The 23,603-nt window shown below is 38.3% G+C and overlaps 1 pseudogene; it reads left to right on the top strand.

Moving 5' to 3' along the window:
• Window positions 1–20,765: 20,765 nt before the first annotated feature.
• LOC110207419 (large ribosomal subunit protein uL11 pseudogene) lies at window positions 20,766–21,265 on the top strand (annotated as a pseudogene).
• The last annotated feature ends 2,338 nt before the right edge of the window (window positions 21,266–23,603 follow it).

Raw genomic sequence — 23,603 nt, 5'->3', positions numbered from 1 at the left:
GAATCAAGTAAAAAACTACTGGAAATAATAAACAACTTTAGCAAAGTTGCAGGCTATAAAATAAACCCACATAAATCATCGGCATTTCTATATATTACCAACAAAGCCCAACAGCAAGAGATAGAAAGAGAAATTCCATTTAAACTTACTGTAGACATTACAAAATATTTAGGAGTCTACCTCCCGAAACAAACCCAGGAACTCTATGAACACAATTCCAAAACACTTTTCACACAAATAAAATCAGATCTGAATAATTGGAAAATCATCAGTTGCTCACAGGTAGGCTGAGCTAACATAACAAAAATGACAATCCTACCAAAGCTAATTTCCTTATTCAGTGACACACCAATCAAACTACCAAAAATTATTTTATAGAGTTAGAAAAAATAATAACAACATTCATTTGGAAGAACAAAAGGTCCATAATATCAAAGGAACTAATGAAAAGAAATGCAAGGGAAGGTGGCCTAGCAATTCCAGATCTTAAATTGTATTATAAAGCAGCAATCATCAAAACTGCTTGGTACTGGCTAAGAAATAGGGTGGTGGATCAGTGGAATAGGTTAAATATGCAAGACACAGTAGTCAATGACTATAGTAATCTATTATTTGATAAACGCAAAGATCCCAGCTTCTGGGATAAGAACCCACTCTTTGAAAAAAAATGCTAGGAAAACTGGAAAAGAGTATAGCAGAAACTAGGCATAGACCAAATCTCACACCATATACCAAAATAAATCAAAATGGGTTCATGATTTAGATATAAAGGCTGATACTATAAGCAAACTGGGAGAACAAGGAATAGTTTACCTATCAGATCTATGGAGAACAGAAGAATTCATGACCAGACAGGAGATAGAGAACATTACGAAAAGCAAAATGGATAATTTTGATTACATTAAATTGAAAAGTTTTTGCACAAACAAAGCCAATGCAACTAAGATTAGAAGGAAGGTAGAAAATTGGGAAAGAATTTTTACAACCAGTGTCTCTGATAAGGGCCTCATTTCTAAAATATGTAGAGAATTAAGACAAATTTATAAGAATACAAGCCATTCCCCAATTGATAAATGGTCAAAGGATATGAACAGGCAGTTCTCAGATGAAGAAATTAAAGCCATCTATAGTCATATGAAAAAATGCTCTAAATCATTATTGATTAGAGAAATGCAAATCAAAACAACTCTGAGGTACCTACCACATCACACCTATCAGATTGGCCATCATGACAAAACAGGAAAATGATAAATGTTGGAGAAGATGTGGGAAAATTGGAACACTTAATGCATTGTTGGTGGAGTTGTGAAATGATCCAACCATTTTGGAGAACAATTTGGAACTATGCCCAAAGGGCTATAAAAATGTGTATACCCTTTGACCCAGCAATAGCACTTCTAGGGCTATATCCCAAAGAGATCAAACAAATGGGAAAAGGACCCACATGTACAAAAATATTCATAGCAGCTCTTTTTGTGGTGGCAAAGAATTGGAAATTGAGAGGATGCCCATCAATTGAGGAATGGCTGAGCAAGTTGTGGTATATGAATATAATGGAATACTATTGTGCTATAAGAAATGATGAACAGGCAGACTTCAGAAAAACCTGGAAAGACTTGTATGGTCTGATGCTGAGTGAAGTGAGCAAAGCCAAGAGAACGTTGTACACAATAACAGCCACGTTGTGCGATGACTAATATTGATAAACTTAACCCTTCTCAGCAATACAAGTATCTAAGATATCTCCAGAGGCCTCGTGATGGAAAATACTATCCACATTCAAAGAAAGAACTATGGAAGTTGAATAGCTATCATTTTTTTTCTCTTCTGTTGAGTTTTGTTTCCTCTTTCTGATGATTCCTCCTATTGGTCTTAATTTTTACTTACAACTTCACTAATGTGAAGATATCTTTAATAGGAATGTAAATGTATAGCCTATATCAGATTGTGTGCCGTCTTCAGGAGGGTGGTGGGGAGGAAGGGGGAGAAAAATTTTAAACTCAGAAGAATATGGAAGTGATTGTTGATAAATCAAAATAAATTAATAAAATTTAAAAAAAAAAAGAAAGAAAGAGGATCTTGAGGAAGGACCTGGGAATATGGGCTGAATTTTGGCTTATGCTGCTATGACTCACTCTTTCTCTGCTTTTCTACTTCTCCTCTCAATGCATGCATAAATTTAGAGCTAGAAGATGCCATTTAATCTAACCCTCACATTTTACAAATGAGGAAACTGAGGCACAGGAGTTTAAGTGACTAGCTTAAGGTCATGAATGAAGTTAGAAGCAGAGGCAGGGTTTAAACCCAGGTCTCTGGACTCCTAGCTAATTCTTTTCCCATTGTATTATGCTTCTTCCACAAGCTATTTAACCATTGCTTTTTTTCTACAGAAATTAGAAATTTATCAATGAACTCTGATTCTGCTGATATTGTCTGAATATCAGTCAGTAGACTAGCCTAATTGAATTTCTGCTGATAGAAAAGAAACCTTCTTACTACTTTCTCATAGCCAGAAACTGTGTGAATGTATAAGCATATTTTAACCAGTTCAATAATAGAATTTTCTCTCTGGACACATAAGGCCTGGTCTCGCCATGCTGTTGAAAAGCCTGTCATAGAATTCCCTGGAAACTATTTTTCAGAGGGTGGTTAGGTAAGAAACTCATGAGATTAATTTGATGAGGCATAATATAGCCTTGAAGCTTCTCTTTTCTTGCAATCAAATGGCATACACTTAAGGGGAGACTCATTTTTATGACTGTGAACTCTTAAATTTTACTTTATGTCCCCAAAGAGTATTTGAAAAATACTTTTCCCCACCTGGGCAGCCTGCTAGAGCCTAGTTAACGGCTCCTTATAGAGTCCATATGCTGAGAATCAGGGTAAACACAATATGGAGAAAATAGCATCACATCTGAAGAATATGCTTGCTTCAGCCCTGCTTAGCGTTTCATTGCTGTGATATATTCCAGTAATTTGCAGGACTATAGCATGCATGTCGAAATCCTGAAATACTCATCCTTCTAAAATATGATTCACATTAGAAAGTGAATAATTTGAAAAGGTAGAGACTGAATCATTTAACAAGTGTTTATTAAGAAGTACCTACTCTGTGCAGAGAACTGTATTGAGTACTGGGTTTAAATAAGACACAATCCTTGACCTCCTAGAGCTTACAGTCTTTTTCTGTTTGTTTTCTCTGTTAAACATTGATTGATGCCGTCCTTCATGTTTGAATAGGATCTTTAACTGCTAAATTAAGATAAATGGAGATGGAAAATTATCTGAGAATAACAAACTATGTGACTTTTTAATGTTGCAAGTGCTGGCAAAGGTCAATTGAGTGACACACTTAGGAGGAATTGTAAAATTTAATAACAGCCAAGTTTCGTCATGGAGAAGAGATAAGAAAAGGCAAGGTCTTCTCTTCTTTGCAGAAGTGGGAGACTATGTGCATGGAATACTGTACATATTGGCAGCCTCGGTTGATGTGTTCTTTGGCTGTGTGTATGTACGTGTGTGTGTGTGTGTGTGTGTGTGTGTGTGTGTGTGTGTGTGTGTGTCTGTGTGTCTGGGTCTGTGTTTCACTTCCTTATACTTTGTTAAGAGGTGTGGCTCACTGGGTGGGGGAGGAGGAAGGATGTCTTTGGAAACAAAGGTGATTTTGAAAACAAAATATATCAATATAATTTTAAGAGGAAACTTTTTAAAATTAAATATTAAGAAATGATGATTCATGGAGCTAAGCTCTTAGTGTAAGGAGTTTGGAACCCAAGTATGTGTATATCAGGACTTCAAGGACCTGTGGGTTCATGGGTGTGCATCCTCTCTGCCAGAGAAGATCATAGCTCATTCATCAGAACTTCAGTAGATGGATTCTGTGAGATGCTATGGCCAAAAAATTTCTCATACTGTGGTTCACTTGAGCCCCTTGGAACTTCTCTAGGCTTAAGGCTTCAAGGGCTTACTTTGATCTTTTCTAGGTTGGTAGGACCTGTAAGTGCTTGGGTTCTGCTGGAAAACATTTTGACAGTCCTGGGTCCCTTCTACACCATGATGAAGCAGTGGAGTATAAATTTAGGGGACATTCAAATACCCTAATTTTTATTCATACTGAAAATCAGGATCCAATAAGATTTGGTCCTACTCAGGGCAAAAGCAGCATGGCGTACTGGATGGAGAACCAGCCTCTGAGTCAGAATAACCCAAGTTCAGATCTTGACTAGAACACAGAGTGTGACCCTGGGTAGCCCCATATTAATTTTTCAATGCCCCACTTACTTCCTAAGACTGTAAGTTACATGTAGTTGCTATTTTCATTGGGAAAAAGAGTTTCCTTACCAGAGAGCTTCTTACAATAATAAAATCACAGGTTTATTTTTTTAAACCCTCTAATTAAACTATTCCTGGTTAATTAATCTACATTCTCAGTGGTTGTCAGAAGAACATAAGCTCTGACAGGCCGTACCAAGTTATATAGGCTTTGAGTGTAGGCCAAGTGGGTTCAAGGACCGACTCCAATAAGTGGGGAGAGGCTCATGGCCAGGTTTGCTAGGATGATGGAAAGTTTAACCATTGCTGCTCTCAATGACCATGCTTAAGTCACAGAAGGGTTGCAATCTATGTGGTGACGGGAGTTCTTCCATCTTCTAAAAGAAATTACTGAACTTTAAAATATTGCCTAAGTGTTTACCTATTAAATGGAACCCTAAACAGCTCACAATAATAGCCCTCATGGATCCTCCAAACAACAGTATGCACAGTTGTCATCATGAGTATTTCCTTTCTGAGGCAATGCTGTGTTTTTCCTCCATAGACAACCATTCAGCTTCTCCCGATTACACCTATTTAACAGCATATGATAAAGGGCATAGTTTCAGTTAACTGGCACAGTCTGTCAAAGTGAGTTACCTTCTGTGCATGATATTAAAAATATATCATGGTATTACATTTTTAATTTGATATGTATTATGAAGTGCCAAGTTAAAGATTTTATGTATCACATTTAATAAAGTGATAGTTAATAGATCCATTTATCCTGGACTTTATAAATTTAACAATGGAAGGGTAACACTGTGTAAGATTCCATGACAGCCACAGACCATTGGGACTGGAAGAGACATTAGGGATCATCTAACACAACCCCTACATTTTATAGGCAAGGAAATTGAGGCTCATAAAGGTGAGGGCATTTTGTCCAAGGTCATACAAGGGATTAGTGTCTGAGCCAAGGCCTTTTGATTCTGAATCCAGTGTTCTTTTCAATACATCATGGTGCCTTTGACCCTGATTTAGGGTGGAGCATGGCAAGTGGAAGACAAATTTATTCCTTTTGTAGACACAGAATATGATATAGTAGAAATATTGGATTGAGAGTTGAGTCTTGGTTTTTAGCCTTAGACCTGTAACTTAATGGTTGTGTGACCTGGGATAAACTATTTAACTCAACTGGACCTTCATTCAATTCAATTCAAAGAATATTTTTTCAAGAATCTACTATATAGAGTGACCCAAAAAATCTTATTGCGATCTTAAACTTTAATAGCTTCAGATATATAAAGGCTACAAACTTAGAGAAAGCATCATTTGAAAATTTATTTGTGTAAATGTATTTTGTACCTCTTTAGCTTTGAGAATTTTGAATAATAAATTTCTAATTTTAATTTTAACAAGATGGGGACATGCTATCATTATGCATTCCGTGTGTGACAATTTCTGGATAACGCTTTCTCAGATTGGTGGATCAGAAGAGGAGGTTCTCTTACTTGGCCACCTCAGACACCTGATCTATTTCTATTAGACTTGTTTGGTGGGGTCATATCAAAACTATTGTGTATGCAGCAAAACCCTGTTCTTTAGATGATCTTAACACTAGGATTAGCCCTGAGCAGTAAGCTGATGAAAATTTTTAAGAAATTCAAACATCAGCTAGAGCAATGTATAGTATAAGATGGTGGTTATGTGGAATAGTAATAAGAAACATTGATATTTTAAATTTTTAAATAATTAACCCTTCAAAATTTTCTTGCCAAGTTGCTTTTTGTAAGTTTGTAAACTTAGCATTTATACCTCTGAAGCTATGAAAGCTTAAAATGGCACCAAGACTCAATGTACTGTGTAAATTACTGGGGATTCAAAGACAAACAGTTCCCACCCTCAAGGAGCTCACATCCTATTGGTAGATAGCAACATATAAACAGAAAAGCAAAATACAAAAAGATAATTCGAGATAGGAAAGAATAATCACAACTAGGGGAAGCAGGAAAGTCTTCCTAGAGGAGGTAACACTTGAACTAAGCCTTGAAGGAAGCAAAGAGTTCTAAGACGTGGAGATGAGGAGGGGGTGATGCATTCCAGGCCTGGGAACCAGCCTATGTAAAGGCACAGAGAAAAGCGATGGAATGCCAGGATCTAAGAACAGGAAATGGGACAGTTTGGCTCAGTTTATACTGGATAAAGGGGAGTAATATGAAACAACCAATCTCAAGAAGTATTTATTAAGTGCTCAGTATGTTCCAAGCACTTTGCTAAATGCTTGGGATCCCAAGAAAAAAAGTGATAGCACCTGTCCTCAAAGAGCTTACATTCTAATGGGGGGAGATAACATGCACATATATACGTATGGACAAGATACATACAAAGTCGATACAAGGGAGTCCTAGGCACTACCAGCTTGGAGACCAGAAGCTGCCTCCTGCAGATGTGAAGTTTGAGCTGAGTCTTGAAAGAAACCAGGGAATCCAAGAGCTGGAGGGGAGAAGGGAGAACATTCCAGAAATGGGGACTGCTATTGCAAAGGCAAAGGAGGAGCAGAGAGAGAGGGGGGGGGAGAGGGGAGAGAGAGAGAGAGAGAGAGAGAGAGAGAGAGAGAGAGAGAGAGAGAGAGAGAGAGAGTTACAGAAACCTAAGAGGAGACAAAATATGGGAGAGTGTGGTCAACAGATGTCAAATACTGCAGAGATCAAGCAGGATAAAGACTAAGAAAAGACCATTAAATTTATGAATTAAAAGATCATTGGCAATTTTTGAGAAGGTAATTTCAGTTGAATGATGATGTCCAAAGCTAGATTGCAGAAGGATTGGGAAAAATGAAAAAAAGAAGAAGTTGGTAGTGCCAAGTTCAAGGATTTTGGCTGAGAAGCAAAGGAGACATAGGATGATATATAGCAAGGACAGTGGAATCTAGGAAGGGTTTTTCTAAGGATGGGAAAGATGGGGTGTGTTTCTAGGCAGCAAGGAAGGAACCAGTTGCTAGGAAGAGGGTGATAATAGTGGGGCCAATCTGCTGGAGAAGGTAGGAGGGGATAGGATCAAGGGTTCATGTTGACAAGTTGGCCTTGGTGAGAAGGGCCACCTCTTCATTTAAGACTAAATAGACTCCTAATGATGGGGGGCTGATATCAGGGAAATGTCAGATTATGAGATGAGAAGAAGAGGGGCTCATAAAAAATGGCCTCAATTTTTGTAGTAAACTACGAATGATAGTAAAGTTATGAGTGATAGTGGAAGAGTCTGGCAGTAACACTGAGAAAGCCATGATATCTTGATTCCCCCTAGAGATCAGTGAGTCAAGAAGTCTGAAAAAAGTACTACCAGTACAGGGGAGGATGACAAAGGCTGCAAGGTAATCAAGCCTCAGTAAATACTAGAAGATAGGAGAAGTATAAATTGAAGGCCTTTAAAATGGGAGGAATTTTGTTGACTATGGAGTGGAAATTCCAGAAGACCAATATAAGGAGAGGACAGATCTGTACCGGGATATAGAGTTGAGGTGGATGAGAGTAACAAAGCAGATAGCAAGGTTGGAAGGGGGTTTTTTCCTTTGGTTCAGTATCATTAGAATAGAAAGAATAGTCGGAGATGAGACTGTGCTAATCACTGGGGATGTGTCCAGGTAAAGTTTCTGTGAATGTAAGGAGCTCTTGTGGTTCAGGCATGTCATTAGACGTTTCGCAGAAAGCATTCTTGGTTTTCTGTTTGGAGCAGCAGGCTGGTGGTGGTGATTGTGTGTGAATGTGAGAGTATGTGAATGTATGTGTAACTTTAGGAGAAAGCACAAATACTGGGGTGCCCTGAAACCTAAGCCTTTGGGAAATGCAAATAGTGCCTTTGTTCTGTGAAGAAATCATCTGTAAGCTGGGACTCAGGGAAAAGTACAAACAGAGAATGGCTGTGTTTTGTCTGGTGGTATACGCAGAAATTCATCTTCGCCCAAAGCTCAGATGGGCCTGACAGTGTTGTGTTCTGGGACCTGGAAGCCTGGCCTTGTGGTGAGCGCAAACAGGTCCTGGGTGAGTCTTTGTTTCCCTTGTCTAAGCTAGAATTCTAAGAGCCCTTCTGACTCTGACATTCTATGACTCCAAGTCATTAAGAATGTAATTCCAGAGGTCAACAGTCAACAGTCCCCCCTGACAATTTGTGAAATTGTTATATATTATTATTGTGAAGAAAGTTGACGCTGTAATCATTGCAAAGGTACTCCTTGTTTTCTCTGTCATCTTCGTTATGACTCTTTTCTAGTTCTTGGTCCTGGATTATGATGAATGTGCTTTTCTTTCTTTTCTTATTTCCAAGGGCTAGTAGATACTTGATTCTATTGAAAATACTGAAATGTTATATTCTAGCTTGAGCCTGAATTTTAGCATAGCCTTGCACGGGGCCATTTTCCCAGCCAGTTGTCTGGTTTATAAGTGTTCAGCTACTCTTCTGAGTTCACTATAATAGCTATAGATAAAGGAGAAGAACTAAAATTAGGCATAGCCAGGAAGACAAATGTGAATAATGAATCATCAATTTTTTCCCTAAATTTGATAGCTATAAGATCCCCCTAAGCATTTGTGGGTGTTATTTGGTCATCTTTAACTTTTAATGTTCATTATTTCAAGAACAATGATGGGTTTTGATTTTCATCCCCATAAACCTGCCACATATTTCTGGAGCTTGGAGTTCATTCAAATAATGACTCATCTACTTAGTGGAAGGAATATTGGTTCTATTTCGTCTTTGTATCCTCAGGTCCTAACACAGTGCCTGGAACATCTAACCATTCTGGAGAGCAATTTGAACTATGCCCAAAGGGCTGTAAAACCGTGCTTACCCTTTGACCCAGAAATAGCATTGAGGTGTTTATCCCAAAGAGATGAAAGAAAAAGGAGAAGGACCCACATGTACAAAAATATTCATAGTAGCATTTTTTTGTGGTGGCAAAGAATTGGAAATTGAAGGGATGTCTATCAACTGGGGAATGGCTGAACAAGTTGTGGTAGATGATTGTGATGGAATATTATTATACTCTAAGAAATGATGAGCAGGATGCTTTCAGAAAAACTTAGGAAGACCTATATGAATTGATGCAAAGTAAAATGAGTAGAATTAGGAGATCATTATATACAGTAACAACAATGTTTTAATGATGATCAACTGTGAAAGACACGGCTACTCTCATCAATACAATAATCCAAGATAATTCCTAAGGACTCATAATGAAAAATGCTGTCCACCTCCTGAGAAAGAACTGATGAGCTGAGTGCAAATTGAAGTATAATTTTTTCAGTGAGACATCAGGGTTAAGTGACTTGCCTAGGGTCATACAGCTAGCAAGTGTTAAGTGTCTAAAGCTGGATTTGAACTCAGGTCCTCCTAATTCCAGGGCCAGTGCTCTATCCACTGTGCCACCAAGCTTCCCCCATTTTTTAACTTTATTTTTGTTATTTCTTGCTTTTTTTTTTATAATATGGCTAATATAGAAGTGTTTTGCATGATTTTGCATGTATAACTGATATATTGTTTGCCTCCTCAATGGGTGGAGGAGGGACTGGTAGGTGGGAGAAAATTTGGAATTCAAAATGAAAAAAAAAACAGGAATGTCAAAAATAAATAAGCAATAAATTTAAAAAAAGAGAGCTCCAATGAGAAATCTGTACGTGATTTCTTCTGATTCAAGACTGCCATGAAAATCAGCCAGAAGACCAGGAGCAATAGAGAACCTCCCCCACCCCTCCATTCCCAAAGCAAAACAGTAGCTAGTGTAGGTTAGACTCACAGACAGACGAGGGGCATGTGTAGCTTGCAAGGCTGTGTATCTGAGGTCAGAAGAAATTTAGGCCTCTCCTGAGAAAGCCCTAGGGTGATCAGAAAGTCTCAGGGTAGGAACCTTGGAAGCTAGGGAGAGTAAGAGCAGGCAGTGCTAAGACCTAGACAAGTCAAAGTCTACAAGTCTCAGACAAATTAAATGCCTGTAAGCCCTAAATAATAGCTCACAAATATTCTAGGTTCTAAAAGAGCATAAGCCCCTAGAAGCTAAGACTCTGCTTGCTCAGAGCCCCCTTCTTGCGGAGACAAAGAAGCTGCAGCTGTCCCCTCCATGTTCTGATGATGAGGTGTGTGACAGGCATGCCTTTCTCACTAAAAGCTTCAAGGGTTCTAAGGTGAAAGAAGGATGGGGCAGGGAGACCCATTCATCTTACGGGAAAGACTTTCAGCTGAGGCCCAGTACAAGGCAGAAGTCAAAACATCCCAAGAGCAAGGGAGAGAGAAGAGTGGGCAGCAGAGAAATAATGCAATGACCAGCAGGAGAATGCCATTCAGTAGGGAGAAGCAGAGACACAATGAGGCCAAGCAGAAAGCAAGGCCAGAGAGGGTAGTGAGATCACATCATCAAAAGACATTGACAACCCTTTGGAATTGAGGGCATGACTTCTTGTCATGCACCCAGGCCACATGTGTTTCCCTTGTATGTATGTGTCCCTCCATGCATTCACCCTGTGGTCACTTTGTACATCTACATGTATGCCCTTTGTGTGCCTTCACCACACATGTTCCCTACTTGTATGTATGTCCCTCATGCATGATTCTTACATGTGTCTGCTCTTCACACTGATGATGTGTATTTTGTGGGACAGGGTGTCCCTAGGTTTGGAGGCCACTTTTCTTCTTATGCTATTTCATTAAATACCTTTACTCTGAACTGTGTTCAGAGACAATTTTGTTCCCTGGCTGGCTGGTAAAAGTAGATGCATCAGAGGTAGCATATGAGCTGGGATTTTGTGTGGTTGTGAATCCATGGAGTCCTTTGAATCTAGAATAACTTTTATAGGGGCTCCATGAACAACAAATGGAGTGCCCTCAGTACTATATACGAAATGTATGACTTTTTTAACTCCAGTTTTTAGAGTCTGACATGAAATTTTGAATGTGGATGGGGGCTATTAATTAATTTTCCTTTTGTAACTTTAGTGTATAATCAGATCTATCCAGACAATACAGTTATCGTAACAATTAGAGCTATTCAAAAATAGAAAAGGCTGAATTAGGAAATAGAGGGCTTCTCCTCGCTAGAGGCCTTCAAACAAGGGTGATCACTTATTGGGGATACTGTAGAGACAATTCTTTTTTGAGTATGAGTTGTACTAGATGCTCTCTGAGAATCTCTTCCAGGTATGAGATTCTGTGATTTTGATGCCAGATTATGCTGGAAAATTCTTCTGTATATACGTGGTACTGAGTAAAAATTCCCTCTTTATGCACGTAAATGCAATTTTTTAAACCAGCTATGAGATATTATCTTTCTGAAGATCTGGACTAAGTACTCTCATTTCCACTAAATTTGCTACAGATCTCAATGGAGATAGAATAGCTTCTGAGGGAGAGTCTTTTAAGTAATAGAATAGAAACTTTGTCTATTCTCAAAAAGGTTAAATGCAGATTTCTATTATTAAATGATTCCTTATAGAATTGTTTACCTGACAAAATGGTTTTACCCCATAGAGGCATAACTCTAACTGTGAGTCTTTACAAAAACAAGTAGTGTAAGTATGAAGCCTCTTTAAATCAGTTAACTGGCTAAAGATACCATTTCTAATTTGCCAGCAGCAATTAGAACCATCTGTTAAGAATTCTGTGAGTGCCTGTTATATGCTAAGCGCTGGACTTGGTGCCATGGAGATGCCAAGGAAATAGAAGAGGTTGTAGTCCTTGTCCTCCAAGAGCTAACAATGTAGGCAAGAAGACGAGACACCCACACATGCAAAAATACAAAAGTACACAAAAAGATATTTGATGATGGCTAAATGTTCTTCCAGATATCAGCAAAGGCAGATTTGAATGTGTACTGCAGAAGCCAAGGAAAACTTCCTGGGGAAAGTAGGACTCGAGGGCCTTAAAGGAAGGATAGCATTTGGGTAGCAAAGTACAAGAAGGGAACACATCCCTAGGAAAAAGGAACGGCATAAAAGTGAAGCAAGGAAGAGCTTCGTTAAGGGTGGTGCATGATACCACATGCACAGTACTACTCTCATCCTTCTTTATTTCTCTGAAGTATTTGACACCATTGACCACCCTCTCTTGTTGGATGCTCTTTTCTCTAGGGTTTTTCATAATATTGCTCCCTTCTCATTCTCCTCCTACTTGTCTGAGCATTCCTTAGTCTCCTTTTCCTCATCCTCATCCATGCTATGTCCCCTAATGGTGGGCATAACACAGGATCTATTGTAGGTCCTTTTCTCTTTTCTCTCTATTGTCTCTCTCTCTCTCTAGTTCTCTATCTCTTCTTGTCTCTCTCTACCTGTCTTTGTCTCTCTGTCTCTCTCTGCGTCTCTGTCTCTCTCATCATCAGCTCCTATGGGTTCAATTATCATCTCTACATAGATGATTCCCAGATCTATATAACCAAACTGTAGTCCTGAACTATAATTGCCCATTATTGGACATTTCAAATTGAATGTCCCATAGGTATCTCAGATTCTATTTGTCCAAAATAGAGTTCATCTTTTCTCTGAAACCTACCCCTCCATCACCATCCTTCCTCACATTCACAACTTCAGTATCATCCTTGATTCTTCATTCTCATTTACCCAACAGATATGAATTAAATATTTTCATTTCTGTCCAGCACATAGTAGGCACTTAATAATGAATGTTTATTGAAAGAATGACTTATGTAGTCTCCCTTATTAGAAAGTGAGTTCTTTAGAGTAAGATCTATTTCACTTTTGTCTTTGTATTTACAGTATGTATATTATAGTACGTAATAGATGTTTAACAAATGCCTATTGATTGATTGATTCATTAATGTATATTTTCAATCCCCAAAAAAGGAATTTGATCAACTCTATCAATCATTACTGGCTTTTTGTTTCAGAGAGGGTGGGAGGGGGAATTTTGGTTTGCTGAGTTATGGAAATTGATGGTTATTTATATTAACTTGTAAATGAGGCTTTGTGTTAGCATCAGTTAGCAAAATAAGGTGTGGATAGTGCTCTTTATATAATTTTCCCCAAACCATTCAACCACCTGTCAAATTGCTATCCATCCTTGGAAACCCGGCCCAGATACCACCCCAACAGTGAAGGCTCCTAATGGGTGATGACCATTCTTTTTATCAGATCTCACATAGTAATTTGTACCTCTCTTATAGAGTTATATCATTATTATATTTGATAGCCATTTGTGTATTTCTCATATCTCCTTTCCTTCACTGTACATTCAATAAGAACAGGGAACATGTTTATCATCAACTTTCTATCATCTCATTCTCTTAGTGCAAAGCTTTGCACACAGCGTTCAAGCCAATTGGATTTAACAAGCCTTTTGTGAGTACTTAATGCATACATACTAGGCACTCTACTAGGAAGTAAGGATGCAAAAACAAAATGGTGGACAGTCTTTATCTGAAAGGAATTTATATTCTACTGTGGGGGTACTACCTAAAACAGATCAGTATATAAATGATTATTTGAAGAAGGGGAGAACCCTAACAACTAGAGGAACTAGGAAAGGCTTATTACAGGAGGTGGCCCATGAGTTGAGCCTTGAAGGAAGCCAGGGATGCTGAGAGGTAGAGGTGAGGAGGTAGTGCATTCCAGGCATGAGGTTCAGCCTGTGCATCATCATGGAGGTCAGGAATAAAAAGGTGGTTATGGGAAATAGCAGGTAAGCTAGTTTGGCTAGAATGTGGAGTTTGTGAAGGGGAATCATATGCAGTAAGCCTGGCAAAGAATACTATAGCCAGTCTATGGAGGGTGTAAATGCCAATCTGTAAAATTTAATTAATTAATCAATAAATATTATTAAGTTCTTATAATGTGCCAGACACTGTGCTAAGTGCTAGGGATACAAATATAGGAGGAAAAAAAGTCAGTCCCTACCATTTAGTAGTTTATAATCTAATGGAGAAGACAATAAACAACAGGAAGCTGAAAAAGGGAGATAGAGAGGTACTGAAAGTGGGGGCATGGTGATATCAGTTGGAGAAGTCCCAAAGTATGCAAGCCAGGTGGGAAATGAGATGTCTGAGCTGGAGGTCTCTCCTCGAACAGAGATTTGGAGTTCATGGCCCTACACTCCAATGAGAGGCAGAGGGTAGTAATGAGGTGGAGTGCCAAGGCTGATGAGATCTTACAGGTAGATAAGGTTCACCCAGAAATGAGCTTCCTGAGGCATGATGGAGAAATCAGTCAGAGAAACCCCAAAGTAGAGCAGCCAGATGGGAAATGAATTTGTATTTTATCCTAGGAGGAATAGAGAGTCACTTGAGTAGGTTCATGACATAGTCACACTTGTGTTCTAGGGATAGTATTTTGGCAGCTATTTGGATTGAAGAGGAAAGAGACTGCATGATCAGGGAGAAGGATTAGGAGGCTATTGCAATAGTCCAGGCTTAAAGGGATGAGGACCTTAACTAGGGCAGTGGCCATGTTAATAGAGGGAAGGGAACAGATACAAGATAAGTTGTGGAGATGGACTAGATGAGACCTGGCAACTGACAAAAAAGTAAAAAATGACCCAAGGTTACAAACCTGGGTAACTGGAAGAATGGCAATGCCCTCAATAGATACAGGGAAGTGTATAGAAGGGGTGAATGTAGGGGGAAGATGAAGAGTTCTGTTTTGGACAAGTTGAGTTTGAAATGTCTAGGGGACATCCAGCGGAAGATGTCCACAGGAAGTTGGTCATGAGGAGCTAGAACTCAGCAGTGAGATTGGGGCTGTATATGTATGGATCTGGGAGTCATCTGATGATTGAACCTATAGAAGCTGATTCTATTATCAAGAGGCAGGGTACAGAGAGAGGAGAGTAGAGGACCTCAGAGAGGGACATCTACAGCTAGAGAGTGGGATCCCCTTTTTGTTATTTTGAATTTGATAAACACCAAAAATGTAAATAATTCTATATACAGAAAAAAAGGCTATACATGAAATTGGACTCAGAGGGAATTCCAGCCATAATAGCTGCCTAGATGAAAGACAGGCAACCCAGCTCTCAAATACCTATTCTAGCAAAACCAAAGAGAAACTAAAGTGACTCTTTCGCCAAAAAAACTGCACAAAAAGTCAGCCAGAAGCCCACAGGCAATTGGAATGGGAGTCATTAGTAAAGCCAGCGCAGGATGGCCTCCTAGCACAAATAAAGATGGTCCAAGAACACATGTAGCCTAGAAAGCTATGTGTCTGGAGCCAGCAAGTTTGGAAGACTCCCCCAAGAATGCCAAAGACCCACAGAGGTCAGAAAGCCCCATTGTGGGGTCCTTGGAATCTGTGGGCAGTGACAATGGGCATCAATCAGCAAACATTGTGGAGTCACAGATCTTTGCTCAGGACCTCCCAGACCAAGGGCTTTGATGTGTACAACTTTTTACTGAAATGATGGAGAGGACCTTGAAGATCTAGTACTCTGGACCTTAAAGATTCAAGGAAGTCTCATTTTGGGAGGTGGAGATCTGTGCAAGAACCCAGGTAACTTAGGGTGAGACCAAGCAAGGCTGACCACCCTATCCAAAAGGCCAATACAAATGCACCAAAGCTGGAGAGATAAATAAATCAAAGAAAACACCGACCATTATAAAGACTTATTGCAAATCTTGAGATCCCTAAAAAGAAAGGAATGATTAAAGCCATAACAAATATAAGCTAACAAAAAAAAAAGGATTTTCCACAAGGACACCATGAATTTCTAAATAGATGAAGCAAGAAATAAAAAATAAAACAAAACTATTGTGGAAAGAATTGGAAAAAGAACAAGTAGCATAGAAGAGAAAGTGGTAAACCTTAACCAAGAAGTGGAATCCTTGAAAATAGAATGGACCAAATGGAAATTAATGGCTCCATTAGAGGGCAAGAAATATTAGAACAAAATAAAAATATTGAAAAAAATATAAGATATCTGATATAAAAAGCAATTTACCTGGCAAAGAGGTCAAGGAGAGATCATTTAGTAATCATTGGATTACCTAAAAACCATAATTTTAAAAAACCTGGGCTTTATATTTCAAGAAATCATAAATAATGTCTGCTTATATCTATTAGAACCAGAGGACTAAATAAATATAAAAAGAATCCACCAATTACCTCCTGAAAGGAACCTTAAAAAGAAAAGTCAAAATCTGTATATCCTACATCAAAGAAAAAAATATTAGAAGCATCCAGAAAGAAGCAGTTCCAGCACCAAGGAACTCAGTATCACACAAACCCCAGCAGCTTCTACTATAAAAGAGAGGAAATCTTGGAATGGAATGTTGCAAAAGACAAAAGACATAAGCTTACAACCAGGAATAACCTTACTCTTTAAAGATGAGTAAGGGGAGAAATGGATCTTCAGTGTAATAGAAGACTTTCATGTATATCTAATAAAAAGAGCAGAGAGTTGTAGGAATTCTGTAATATAAAAACAGGAATCTAGAGAAATATGTATTTATTTGATATATGATGATATTGTGTTAACATTCTTTTAAAATTTTTTTAAACCATCAACGTATCTTAAAAATATGAAAATACAGAACAGCTTTATTTATACACACATATATGTGTGTGTGTGCATGTGTATGTGTGTATATATATCTGTATGCATGTGTGTATATACACATATATGCATATATACATATATACACATACATACAGAGCCCAATGAGCACAGGCTTAAAAAAATCTTACAGACTGCATTAACATTTTAATAGGGTGAGAAAAAAACAAGTGTCTTTTCAGAACTTTAATGTTTTTAATGGGGGTTGAGGGAGTTAAATATGAACACAAGTGTGTTGATGAGAGTCTTAAAAAGGGAAAGAAAAGGGAAGTTGAAAAAGAAGGAATGTACCAGTATATAAAGGAGGAAGAAGGGTGGGACTTATTATTCCACATAATTGGGTGCAACAGCAGATGATCCAACAGACCTCTCAGTGAAGGTGGATGGGGAGGGAGGAAGGGAGAGAATTTGGAACCCAAAGTTTTAAAACAAATGTTAAAACTAGTTTTCACATGCAATGGGAAATAAGATATATAGGCAATGGGGTATAGAAATCTATCCTGCCCTCCAGGAAAACAGAAAGGGAAGGGGAGAAGAGATGGGGGGAGATTGGGGGAAGGGGTATTCAGAAAGCATGCCATCTTGGGGTTGGGGGAGGGGAGAGATGGGGAGAAAATTTGGAACTCAAAATCTTGTGAAAGTGAATGTTGAAAACTAAAAATTAATTAAAAATAAATTTCTTTTAAAAAAAATCGGGAGGATACTATCTGGGAGGGACTAGTCACAAACAAAACAAGCTTCTTGATCCCGAAGGGAAGAATCAAAAGGAGTGGTAGGGGCTGGGGGAAAGCAAAAAATTAGAATCAAAGGGAATGTCTTAAATTGTCCCTTAGAAGTTGGAGAATGACTAAGCAAACTGTGGTATATGAATATAATAGAATATTATTGCACTGTAAGAAATGATGAAAGAGATGATTTCAGAGAATCCTGGGTAGTATGAAATGATGAAGAGTGAAGCAAGCCAAACCAGGAAACAATTTATTCAAGGCCAGCAACAACCTAAATTAGAACAACTTCCAAAGACTTAACAAGTCTGTTCACTACAATGACCATTTTCTCCAGAAGACCTATGATGAAGCATGTTACCTACCTCCTGATAGAGAGGTGATAGTCTGAAGGTATAGAGAGAGACATAAATTTTGGGACATGGTCACTGTGTGTATTTGTTTTGTTTGACTATGATTATTTTTATAAGGGGATATTTTCCCTTTCTTTTTCTGAGTTTTTAATTGGGAAGGAAAGTGATGGGAAGGTGATGCCAAAAAGAGTGCAATTGAAACATTTTTAAGTGCACAGAAGAGAATAGAAAGAAGTTTTGAGGGAAGCATAGAAAGGACAATTTTTGAAAGTAATACACAGAACTGAAAAGCAAGCAGTATGAAATGGAAATTAATGGTTTCATATAGAATTGCCTTTTTGAGTTCTATTAGTGTATGGAAATGCTCCTTTTTGGTGTTTAAGTTCAGAATAGATGAATGGATGGATGCATAAATGATAGGTAAATAAACAGACGGATGGACAGATAGGTGGACAGACAGATGATATACAGACAGATGGATATGTGGATGGAAAGACAGATAAATATGTGGATGGATAGATAGATAAATGATAGATAGATAGAATGATCCCTGGATTCAAAAGAGGGTATAGTGTAACAAGAGCAAAGACCTGGGTTTTAATTCAAGCTCTTGTCTCGTTTACTAGTTGAGTCATGTTAGATAAGTCACTCAACCACTCTGATTCTCAGTTTCCTTTTTTACGTAAAATAGGGATAACAATACTCAGCATATCTCATTCACAGAGTTGTTCTCAGGAAAGTGCCATAGCAATGTGAGCTGTTATTACTATCACCAAGTCCACATGGAAAGAACTAACTGTATTCAGAATGCCTACTGCCCAGGCTATGCCATGCAGCTGGATGGACAGCCCATCTGTTTCGAACAGACGCTGCAGATGAACAATGAGCTGAGGCCAGAATTGAGTAGGAAGAAGAGAGAGCTCAGGCTGGAATGTACTTTGAAAATTGTTCAGTATTTTCAATGATTCCAAGTTAGTGCCTGTTCCAAAAGCCCTTTTTTTTTTTCTTAAAAAGACATTATTCTGCCAGGAATGCTTCATGGCTACAAGTAACAGAGCACTCAAATCTCTGAATCCTAAAAATTGCAGGTGACATACTAGACATAAGCATTGTAAGCTATACCACATTCACAGTGATGACTTGATTGCTAGAAATGGGATAGCAGCTAAGTGGCATGATGGATAGAACACTGGACTTGGAGTTAGGAAGACCTGAGTTCCAATCCTGCCTCAGATATTTACTAGCTATGTGACCATGGGGAAGTCATTTAACTTCTGTCAGCCTGTTTCCTCAATGTTAAAATGAAGATAATAATTGCACCTTCTCCCTAGGGTTGTTGTGAGTTTCAAATGAGATCATATTTGTAAAGAACTTTGCAAATTGTAAAGTGCTATATAAGCAGCTCCTTTAAATAATGATGACAGGGGCAGCTAGGTGGTGCAGTAGATAGAGCTATGGCCTTGGAGTCAGGAGGACCTGAGTTCAAATCCAGCTTCAGACACTTGACACATGCTAGCTGTGTGACCCTGAGCAAGTCACTTAACCCCAATTGCCTCACCAAAAAGGAAAAAAAAATAATGATGACAATGATGATGATAGCTAGTTGTCTAAAGTTCCTCATTTGTAAAATAAAAGACTTGGACAAAATGATCTCTAAGGTTCCTTTCAGTTCTGTAATCTTGAGAGATTTTATGAGAGGCAACATGGTACAATGGAAAAGTCAATGGATTTGAAGCCAGAGGACTTAACCTCAGCTCCTACATCTTCCACTTACCACTTGTATGAACTTGGCTAATAATCCCATTTCTCCAGGCCTCAGTTTCTTCATCTTTAAGATGAGAAAGCTGGACTAGATGATTTCTTAGGTCCCTTCCAGCTCTTGGTCATATAATCCTATGACATCATGGAGGACATGGATGACTGAAGGAGATGGGCTGGCCAACCAGTGAGAGCACAGGTTAACAGATGGACAGCCTGAATATTGCACTGGTACTCAGGAAATTATTTAAAACTTAGAAGAAGGTCTATAGTCAGTCAGTTAACAAGCATGTATTAAACACATACTATATGTGAGGCACTGTGCTAAGCACTGGAAATATAAGCAAAAAACAAAGACAGTACCTGCCCTCAATAAGCTTACATTCTAACGGGGAAGACAACACACAAAAGGCAGCTGAAAAGGGAACAAAGGGGAGAAGGTACCCAGGGAAGGAGCATAATGGAGAAATCTAGAGGAGTGCAGCCTAATGAAATGAAGAGATAGTTGGCCTGGGCATTCTCCTTACATGGAGTTTGTGGGAGGAGCTGTCCAGTTACAGAGAGGGGCCCTAGAGGCAGAGCATACTTCTGGGGTGTGAGTTCCAAGGCTGAGATGAACTTCCAAAATGAAGGGGTTTGTGGGGCATGGTGAAGTCCAGAGGACTGCAGATTGATGGGGAATGAAGTGTACTGGTTAGATGTCCTGTGGAAGATTTATGGAAAGACACAGACAAGAATCATGAAGAATAAGAGGACATGCATGGATGGGTTTTAGTTTGTACCAAGAGAGAGAATCTCTGAATTAATGAGATCAAGAATCCATCAAAGGAACATTCTTCATTTAAAATTGTATGTCTAGCATCCTGAGTTCTTCAGAGAAAAGGTGTAGTTTCCTAAAGGATGATAAATACCCCTTATGTTTTTAAAGAGAGTAATTAAAAGGAGGAAGACAGTAATAGATTGATATATTATAGATGAAGGAAAAGAATGTGACTTAAGAAAAAATGTCCAGCTTTTGGCTCCCAGCTCGTGGTGGTGAAGGTGCAACTTCTTTTGGTGGTCCTGAATCCGGGTTCATCCAATACTGGCAGCTACCCCGCAGTATCCAGGCCAAGCTTCCACCTTCGACGCCACCATGCCTCCCAAGTTTGACCCTAATGAAATTAAAATCATGTTTTTAAGGTGCACTGGTGGTGAAGTTGATGCCATATCAGCTCTGGCCCCCAAAATTGGTCCCTTGGGTTTGTCTCCTAAAAAAGATCAGTGATGACATTGCCAAGGCTTTCTGGTGACTGGAAAGGGCTAAGGATCACAGTGAATCTTACCATTCAGAACAGACAGGCCCAGATAGGGGTTGTGCCTTCTGCCTCAGCCTTGATCCTCAAAGCCCTAAAGGAATCTCCTCGGGACAGAAAGAAGCAGAAAAATATTAAACACCATGGAAACATCATTCTCGATGAGATTGTCAACATTGCTCAACAGATGAGGCACCAATCCTTGGCAAGAGACCTTTCTGGAACCATTAAAGAGATACTTGGAACATCCCAGTCTGTGGGCTGCAGTATTGATGGCAGGCATCCTCATGATGTCATTGATGACAGCAATAGTGGTTCTGTGGAGTGCCAAGCAAATTAAAAGCTACAAAGGAAACTATTGAGATAAATTAACATTTGACAACAACAAAAAAGAAAGAATGTCCATCCTGCTACTTAGTATAAAAGCTTAATTTCAATAGTTGAGGAATTTTGTAATATTATTTTACATTTTGGAAAGATAATACAAACTTATCTGGAAATATTACAAGCATGAAAGTTTTGCTAAAATGGCTTTAACTTTTGTGAAGAGTTGAAAACCTAATGAGATCTGCAGTTCATAAATGTGGTTTAATAAGATTGAATTTTTATTCCTGGAAATGTGTTTTGTTTCCCTGGAAGTCAATTTATGTGTTTTGATTTTATCTCTTGACTTTGGTTAAGTAACAAAATCAAAGCAAAACTTCATAGATAACACATATTTACAAAGCAACATCCTGAATTAAACATGTATAATACATTTTTATATATGGAGATAGTCTCAGAAAAGTACAGACATCTATTTTTCCAAGTTCATCTGCTCACTTAATTTTTTTATGTGATGGGATCATGGTGTAGTGGGAAAAGCACTGGGGTAACTCCTGATTTAACAATTACCTCTGAGAAAATTAGAAAGCAATTTAGCAGAACATAGGTTTAGGGCAACATTTAATACCAAGTGCCATAATAAACTTGAAGTGAATTCATGACCTAAATATAAAAGGTCATATCATTAAAAATTTAGAGGAAAGTGGAAGGAGGTACCATAACCATGGTTGGGTGAGAATTCTTAACCAAACGAAAGGTAGATGAGATTGTTAAAGATGAAAGAGGTATTTTCTGGTCAAAGGATATGAATAGACAGTTCTCAGATGAAGAAATTAAAGCCATCTATAGTCATATGAAAAAATGCTCTAAATCATTATTGATTACAGAAATGCAAATCGAAACAACTCTGAGGTACCACATCACACCTATCAGATTGGCCAACATGACAAAGCAGGAAAATGATAAATGTTGGAGAAGATGTGGGAAAATTGGAACACTTTAATGCATTGTTGGTGGAGTAGTGAAATGATCCAACCATTTTGGAGAACAATTTGGAACTATGCCCAAAGGGCAACAAAAATGTGCATACCCTTTGATCCAGCAATAGCACTTCTAGGGCTATATCCCAAAGAGATCAAACAAATGGGAAAAGGACCCACATGTACAAAAATATTCATAGCAGCTCTTTTTGTGGTGGCAAAGAATTGGAAATTGAGAGGATGCCCATCAATTGAGGAATGGCTGAGCAAGTTGTGGTATATGAATATAATGGAATACTATTGTGCTATAAGAAATGATGAACAGGCAGACTTCAGAAAAACCTGGAAAGACTTGTATGGTCTGATGCTGAGTGAAGTGAGCAGAACCAAGAGAACGTTGTACACAATAACAGCCACGTTGTGCAATGACAAATATTGTTAAACTGAACCCTTGTCAGCATTACAAGGATCTAAGACATCTCCAGAGGCCTCAGGATGGAAAATGCTGTCCACATCCAAAGAAAGAACTATGGAAGTTGAATCACTATCACTTATTTTTACCTTCCGTTGAGTTTTGTTTCATCTTTCTGATGGTTCCTCCTATTGGTTTTAATTTTTACTTACAACTTCACTAATGTGAAAATATGTATCATAGGTATGTAAATGTAAAGCCTATATCAGATTGTGCGCCATCATGGGGAGGGTGGTGGCAAGGAAGGAGGAGAAAAATTTTAAACTCAAAAGCATATGGAAGTGATTGTTAATAAATCAAAATAAATTAATAAAATTAAAAAATAAATAATTAAAAAATTGTTTAATACAAAAAAAGAGGTATTTTCAACTGCACTGAATTTAAAAGTTTTTACACAAACAAAACTAATGCAGCTAGAATAAGGAGGAAAACATGAATTGGAAAAATGATCTTTTCATCAAATACTCAAATGGATCTGTGATTTTATTGATGTAGGATTTTCCTCCAATCATACCAAATGGAACTGATCCATGCTTTTCAGTCTGTTAGGACTCTTGTTCATGTCCTCCCCAAAGTTGACTGGAGGGCGCCCACTTTATATGATAGGCTTTTCTGTATTTTCTCTCCAATATCCTGAGAGGACCAGTTGAGCACTTTGGTTTTCCATCTATCATCTCTTGCTCTTGCTATATTAACATTTTCTTTCTATCATACAATTATTTGATGGCATCCTTTCCTCCTGGTCTTCTTTAGAGTTCTTGATTGGTTATATGTTATAGTCTGTTCACACACATTGTATGCCTCTACATTGCTTTCTCTGTGATATCCATCTTTAATAATTCTTTGGCAGCAGTGGTTTTCAATGTCTTGATACCACATAACAATACTGGTAAAATGCTAGT

Source organism: Phascolarctos cinereus, unplaced genomic scaffold (genome assembly GCF_003287225.1).
Source record: "Phascolarctos cinereus isolate Bilbo 61053 unplaced genomic scaffold, phaCin_HiC Scaffold_2;HRSCAF=192, whole genome shotgun sequence".
NCBI lineage: Eukaryota > Metazoa > Chordata > Mammalia > Diprotodontia > Phascolarctidae > Phascolarctos > Phascolarctos cinereus.
This window is presented reverse-complemented; position numbering and strand designations above follow the sequence as displayed.